The sequence below is a fragment of the Momordica charantia genome (assembly GCF_013281855.1).
Source record: "Momordica charantia cultivar OHB3-1 chromosome 11 unlocalized genomic scaffold, Mcharantia_2.0 BLBB01000011.1, whole genome shotgun sequence".
NCBI classification, from domain to species: domain Eukaryota; kingdom Viridiplantae; phylum Streptophyta; class Magnoliopsida; order Cucurbitales; family Cucurbitaceae; genus Momordica; species Momordica charantia.
The window spans coordinates 13,753,586-13,761,195 of NW_028275159.1; the positions used below are offsets into that span (position 1 = coordinate 13,753,586).

The 7,610-nt window shown below is 38.5% G+C and overlaps 1 pseudogene; it reads right to left on the reverse strand.

Annotated features, from left to right (window-relative positions):
* Positions 1-4,927: 4,927 nt before the first annotated feature.
* Positions 4,928-5,444, reverse strand: LOC111024573 (uncharacterized; annotated as a pseudogene).
* Between the last annotated feature and the right edge of the window lie 2,166 nt (positions 5,445-7,610).

Here is a 7,610-nt window from a genome sequence, read left to right on the forward strand (position 1 = left end):
CCTCTCCAAGTTTCACCGTGAAGGCTTCGTCGGCTAGACCGGTGAGAAAATAGCACATGGCCGAGTCATCGGAGCAGTGTGCGACCTTCAATTGCTCCTCCTGGAATCTAGTGACATATTCTCGCAGCGTCTCACCCTCCTTCTGTTTGATGGTGGCGAGATGGGTCGCTGTCTTTTTGTCATAATGCCGAGAATAGAACTGGGCGAGGAACTCCCTTCTCAGCTGAGAGTAGGTCGAGATCGACCTGGCTGGTAGTCTCCGATACCACAATCGCGCGCTGCCAGTAAGCGCGATCTGAAAGGCGCGGCATTTGATTGCGTCTGATGCCGCTTGGAAATCCATGAGGCCTTCAAAGACTTCAACATAATCCTTGGGGTCCTTCGACCCATTATAAGGTTTCACGGTAGGAGCTTTGAACTTCGGAGGGATCGGTGCTTCCAAAACGTCCGAGGTGAAGGGCGATTCTCCCAAGTCGCCATCGTTCAGTGGACCTTCTTTCTGCTCACATTTGGCCTTTAAGGCCTCCACCTGAGCGTCGAGCTGGCCCCTCAGCTGGTCGAACTCCTCCCTTGTAATCACTCCTGCAGGAGTTACTGGGTTGCGAGAGGATTCAGCCTGCTTGTTGGAGCTCCTCTGTGAGCGGGATGGTGACTGTCCTTTTCGGAGAGATGAGCCTCTCTTTCTGTTAAGGTGTTCACGGAGGTCTCCTCTCTGGCGAGTGTGTCCCTCGCTCTCGTTGTCTTCGGGATGTTCCTCCTCGACTGGGCCAAGGTGGGAACCCCTTTGCTCGCGTATGCCAACGCGCGTCACTCGGTTCTCAGATCGGGACCCTGCGCCGGTAGCTAATATCATTTCGTTATACATTTCCTCCATGGACCGCATTTTCGTGTGCATTGCCTCCATTTCTCTCTGGAGTGCGTCCAAGTTCTCACTTGTCGGGGCCGGGGCTGGACCCTGGACTCCCTTCTTAGAGGTTCCACCTCGGCCACGGGTGGCCTTGGATGTCCTTGGGGGGTGCGCAGGTGGTAGAACAGGCGCGGTGATTCGTGCCGACCTGCGGAGGGGTTCTGTTGCTAGGCCGTCGTGACCTTGCCCCTCTACCACTGCTGCTCCGACCTCCCTCTGGTGGGCATCGCTGGCAGCTAGGGTTCTTCGATCTGCCGTATTGGTCGAGTTTGCGGGTTGTACCATTTTCGCTTGCGTGTTGGTTTAAAAGAATTGGGATGACTTAGATTGTCGTTCCCACAGACAACGCCAAATGTTTATGCAAGGATATGCACAACAGTGTATTTCAGATTGCAGCTCGAACTCGGCCTCCGGACCGATCTGAATACTTGGGCGGACCTGCACAAAAAGGTGAGCACTCCGACGATCAAGTTAGTATAGGTCGGATTCCCAGTTTAGTTCGAGGTCAGAAAATCATCGTACCTGATCGTGGAGTGAGGTCATCTGCTTATGGGTGGTAGTCCCGCTAATCTCGCGACGGTTACACCCGGTAATCTCGGGACCGTCGGTTACACCCGGTAATCTCGGGACCGACGGTTACACCCGATAATCACGTCACTGACAGTAGCTCACATCGGCCCCTACCGAGCTTCCCGATAGGTCGGACCTCGGCCAGGTTCACCTCGTCTCTCATACTTAGCATCTATCAACGCTAGTGGTGGTGATCTCGGCGGTCCGAGCTGGGCATGACTCATGAGTCATCTTGGAGCACCAATAGGGGTCCTCCACGTGTCCAGGGTATTCTCTTCCCCAAACAAGTTAGTTGCTCCAACAAATCCTTCCTTTAAAGCTCATCTGGCAACATATCATCCAAGATACGTACAACAAAGTACTCTTCTAACTCAACAGAGTACTTCATTGCATCAAAAACAGAAATTGTTACCTCTTGGTCATGCACCCACATTGTTAGCTCACATCTTTGGACATGCACCAATGCCTTCCTGTTGCTAAAAAGGGTCTTCCCAAAATAATTGGAATATCCTTTTCAGCTTCATAGTCTAAAATGATGAACTTATCGACTTGAACTAGCACATTCTCAATCTTTCCCTTCTAGGTATGTGATTGATCTATCTATAAGCTGTAGAGTCAAAATGGTTGTTCTTGCTTCACCTATCCTTAACTTCTTATAGATAGATAAGGGCATGAGATTCATGCTTGATCAAAAATCACAGAGTGCTTGCCCCATATCCTTACTGCCAATGGAAACTGGAATGGTGAAATTTCATGGTTCTTTCATCTTTTGAGGAAGTTTGCTAGTCAAAATCGTGCTACATTCCATGGTTAATGCCATAGTTTCAAACTCACCCAATCTTCTTTTCTTTGTAAAGATATCCTTCAAGAACTTTGCATAGTTCGGCATTTGCTCAAGCGCCTCAACTAGGGGAATGTGAAGTTGTTTTAGAACATCCAAGAACTTCTTGAATTGAGTATCTTGATTTTTCCTCTACAATCGTTGTGGGTAAGGTGGAGGTGGTGGCTGGAACTTTGCTGTTTTGGTTTCAACTACTGGTTGCTTCTGTTTTTCAAACCCTCTGTTAGACGATGCTCCAGTATCAAAGTTCTTGGAATTTTCAGTATATTGTTTTTCTGTAGTCTATTGAATCTAGTTCTTCTTCTGTAATCTCCATAGGTAGGGAGCCGTAGGTTTGTACTATGTCGGGGTTGCTTAGCCTTTGAGTCTATAGTATCGCTCGTACCTATGTCCCTTCCATATTGATTCTTCTACTTTTTTGTGCTTGATTCCCCTGAATACTTCCCCAACTGAAATTAAGGTGTTGCATCCACCCTTGATTATAAATATTAGCGTAGGGGTTGTTTCTGTTTTTATTAGGATTCCCTAAATAGAACAATAAGGCTGGGTTTCTTGGAAAATCATTAAAATGATGCTCACCCTCACAGTAAGAGCATGAATAACATGTACATTACTTACACCAGTGTCAGCAGGTGATGCCCCAGCCATGGTCATGTTCTTCATCATGTTAATTAAGTTGAAATATAGGATTTAATCAATGTACATCATGATGGGACATTAATCCCGCAAGGAAAACGATGATCTTGTTCTTGAATTTTTAGGAATAAAATCACAATACCAAAGAAAAATACAGGGGAAGAAATTAACTTACATTCGAAGACGTTTCTTCAAGATTCTCTGTAAATCAATCTATTTCACTACCATTGATCTTCCCGACTATTCTCTGGGTACGAGAATTTGCTTGTGGGAGCAACGAACTCGGAAGAATGAGATTGAGAGAGATTGAAAAGCCTTAGGAGAGAACAACATGCAGGGGAAAAATACATTTGATAACCTATAGTTGTATTAAATATTAATTAAAATTAAAATTAAAATTAATTATATTAATATCAATAATTAAAATCTATATATAATTAATTAATCTTATTAATTAAATAATATTATTAATTAATTATTAATCTAATTTACAATTATATATATATATAATAATAATAATTAAATAAATAATTAACACTTAATTATTTATTAGCAATATAGAATCATATTCTAAAGCCTTTCTCTCGTATAACCTATAGTTGTAATGTACATCTTATGCACATTATTTTTGAACATATAATTTTAATATGAATCCTATTCATGTTGATTTTTATTTGAATCTAACTCAAATGATTTCTCTCATAATATATAGTTTCAATTTAGAATTAACCAGATATTATAATGTACCAATATACATATAATCCCTTGAGCAATTTGAACATTTCAAATTCTTCCAAAAAAAAAACTTGATCCTCGTTTTACCCGTTGTGAGCTAGCAGGGGAACTAATGGACCTTCAGATCAGAAGCTTCAACGATACGAGATCAATCGGTCAAACTCATTAACCGAGTTAATTAACATTCGTTAGCTACGAGTCACTCCACTAAAGACACGCAACTACACTCTTCTCACTGTAGAATATTTTCGTGTCCACGGATATACAACAATTAATGTCAACTCAATCTTTGAAGAGTGCTCGTAACTCAAGCTGAGTCTACTGTTTTACCCCTAAGTTACATCTTACTCATTAAATACCATTGCTCCTCTAGTGAACAACCTGGTTATGGTCCGACCAATAATCGGAAGTCCCTCTCGAGCCCCTAGTTCAAGTCCCGAAGTCAGCACTTAAGTGAACACTCATCTACTTATTTTGGGACTTTCGGTTATTGGTTGGACCATAACTGGTCTGAGAGGGACTTCCGGTTATTGGTTGGACCATAACCGTCGTTCATTAGAGGATCAGCGGTACTTAAGACATAAGATGTAACACATGGGTAAAACAGTAATTTGAAATTAAGTTCCTATTTATTTTGGGAACTACATACATTATCTAATAATATATGTGTGTTCTTGTCTAAAAATAACTTTAGGTCTCCCACTGCGACTGTTGAGACGACATCTCCCGTTCCGACTTTGAGAGTCATCTCCCCAACATCAAGCTGCTTCTAGGAACTAATTCCATAAAAAGAAGAACAAACATGGTTAGTGGCCCCTGAATCCAATATTTAGGTAGAATCATCATTCTCCACTAAGCAAGTTTCAAGAACAAGTAAATCATATTTACCTTCTTTGTCTTTCTTCTTTTCGGCCAAGTATTTCAGGCAGTTTCTTTTCCAGTACCCATCGACGTTGCAGTGGAAACATTTTCTTTTGTCTGTAACTTCGTCCTTGCCCTTCTTGGTAGCAGCAGTAGTAGTAGGGTCAGCTTTCACAGCCTTACCATTGTTCTTCTTCTTCTTGAAAGTCTTCCTACTAGAAGAAGAAAGTACGTATTTGGTTCCTGAGGTCGAACCTCGGTGGAACCGTTATGAGGTGACAACTTTTGCCTTTCCTACCTGTCCCTTATTTTTCATAAGAGACTGAAAAATATGTAGCTCATTAAGAGCATGGTAAGGTTGTATTTTATCTTGCTCATCACAGCAGTACTGCGAAACTGTAGGAAACTCTTCGGAAGAGATTCCAAGATAAAGTGACCTGGCTCCCTTCGTCTATGACAACCCCGTTCACTTCAGCCACATTAAAGTGGACCATCAAATTGAGAACATGTTCTCGTACTGATGTTTCCTCATTCATGCAGGAATTGTAAATGAACTTGAGGGCATCATGTCGGGTTTGAATGGACAGTTGTCCAAACACGTACCGGAATAAGTCCATGATCTCCCTTACAGTGACCATGCTTTCATGCTTCTTGACCAACACATCAGATATGCTTGCCAATGTGTAGACCTTGACCTTGTCATTAGCCTTGATCCATCTTTCATAGGCATCTCGACTGGCTCGGGCTGCATTAGGCATGGGAGCCTGAGGACACTCCTCGGTTAAGACGAACCTAATCTACCACGAGTATCATGTTAAGATTCATTTTCCATTGTGTGTAATTTTTGCTGTTAAGTTTTTCTGGGGCAAGCAGGACAATGACAGAAGTAGACATGCCGAAATACAAACAAATCTATATTATATTATTGCACTACCTATTAAAATCGATCAATTTTAGCATAAAGTAATAATATACCCTATCAATCAAGATTACTTTTGCAGCGATGCTTCAGTGATTTAGAGCAACAGCTACCATGGGGCAGTCAGCTACTCCTACACTGAATTGAGACATTCTCAACTAAATATTACACCAGAATAACTCTTATTCCTATAATAGTTAGTCACCGTTTGTTTGGTCAAGAAGTTATTAACTAACTTAACAACTTCCCGTAAGTGTGACCCGCCATTTTCAAACCCCAGAGTTCCGCCCCAATAAGCATGTCATAGGGAAGGACAAATATTGGTGCAAAACCTAAGAGACCTTATCCATTTCTGAAGTTCGCCCTAATTTTGATTCAATACAACAGACCCTCTGTAGGGTGGTCGCTTGTTGGGACTTTTCTCTACTTTTAAAAAGATTAGAGACTCGTGCAAGCACACATGGTCACAAGTAATACTTGGGATTAATCCAAGGTCTCAGGGACTTGTTGTTTTCAAAACAGTTTTTAAAGAAGTGAATGGTTCAAATATGCAATTGTAGTTTATGAAGAAAATAGTGATGAAATGTTGTTTTTTGGGGTTTTAAATATCAACCAATTTAAAAAAGAGAATGTTTTCGGAGAACTATTTTAGAAACTTATTTACACAAATGTCTAAAATTTTTCAATTTTACACTTTTAGATTTTTGCATGTAGGATTTTATTTTAATACCAATTTTACCCATTTACATTTGTTATAGTTATTTGTTTTTTTTTCAACATAAAAGATTTAATTCCATAAATTGTCATCATTATCCTTTAATTATTGTTGGCCCCCATACAAATTTTAAACACTAATGTATTAATTCACTCCTTCGAAAAAGATTTATTCTCTTCATTTACTAATATTATTATTTATTAATTATAAAAATATCCAAATCATTCTCAATCCTTTTGTAATTTCCCACCGTCAGATTTCCACTTAATTCACTACTTGAACATTATAAATTATATACAACTAAACTTTTTGAGTTATAAGATATATCCGAATATAAACTAAATTCCATATAAACTTCAATATCCTACCATTATGGTCAAATTACTTACAACTATCTCTTTTAGTTAATATTTTAATTCAAACTAATTAATAGTTACAACTAAATAATTCTAATTATTTCTATATTTTTTTTAAATATACCCAACTCAACTCAGTATAAGGAATCAAACTCATTAGAAGAGTTCACACGAAATCATAAATAAAAAATAATTGTTGGAGACTACTTGGTCATTGAAGGAACATTGAAAGGGTTTAACAGTACAAAAACAAATGAGAAATCTATCATGCCATGCTTCATCAATTTCTATTTTCCCTTTCAATGACTATTAATTCTTTTTTTGGAGAAATTATGTCTAGCAACTCAAGTATCCAGCAATAATTGTTTCTGTTTCACTACAAATTTTGCTATATATTTCTTATTTATGCCCATCAATTCTTTTTATGTTTTTATCAATGTTAATGTTGTATACCTGTATTTATTATAGGTTATAACATATATACTATGTGTACTTTTGAAATCAACTATTATTAGTGATATAATTAAATACTGTATATACGTCTTTATATTAGATTATAACTTGTATATCATGTATTATTATAAAATTTAAAAAATTATTTTTGTATGTACAATATTTTAATTTTAGTTTATCTGCATATATATTTCTTATTATGTCAATCAATTTTGTTCTTGTTTTTTCATTAATTTCATTTTATGTTAGTGCTATATATAAATACTTATTATAGGATATAACATACATACTACGTGTACTTTTGAAATCAATTATTATTAGGATTCGGGACTTGAATTAATTATATTATAGAACTTTATTTATAATAAAAAATGTCATGCCGCCACTCTGATTCGAATCGAGATACTCTATTTATAATAAAAAATGTCATGCCGCCACTTTGATTCGAACCGAAATATTCTAGCACTGCTTCCTAAGAGCAGCGTGTCTATCGATTTCACCATAGCGGCTTTCTTGAAATCATAATAACCCTAATAATATACTTAATATACGGCCTATTTATGTTGGGTTATAACCTACCTACCATGGAGAAGATTGTTAGAGATAAAAAAGAGAGA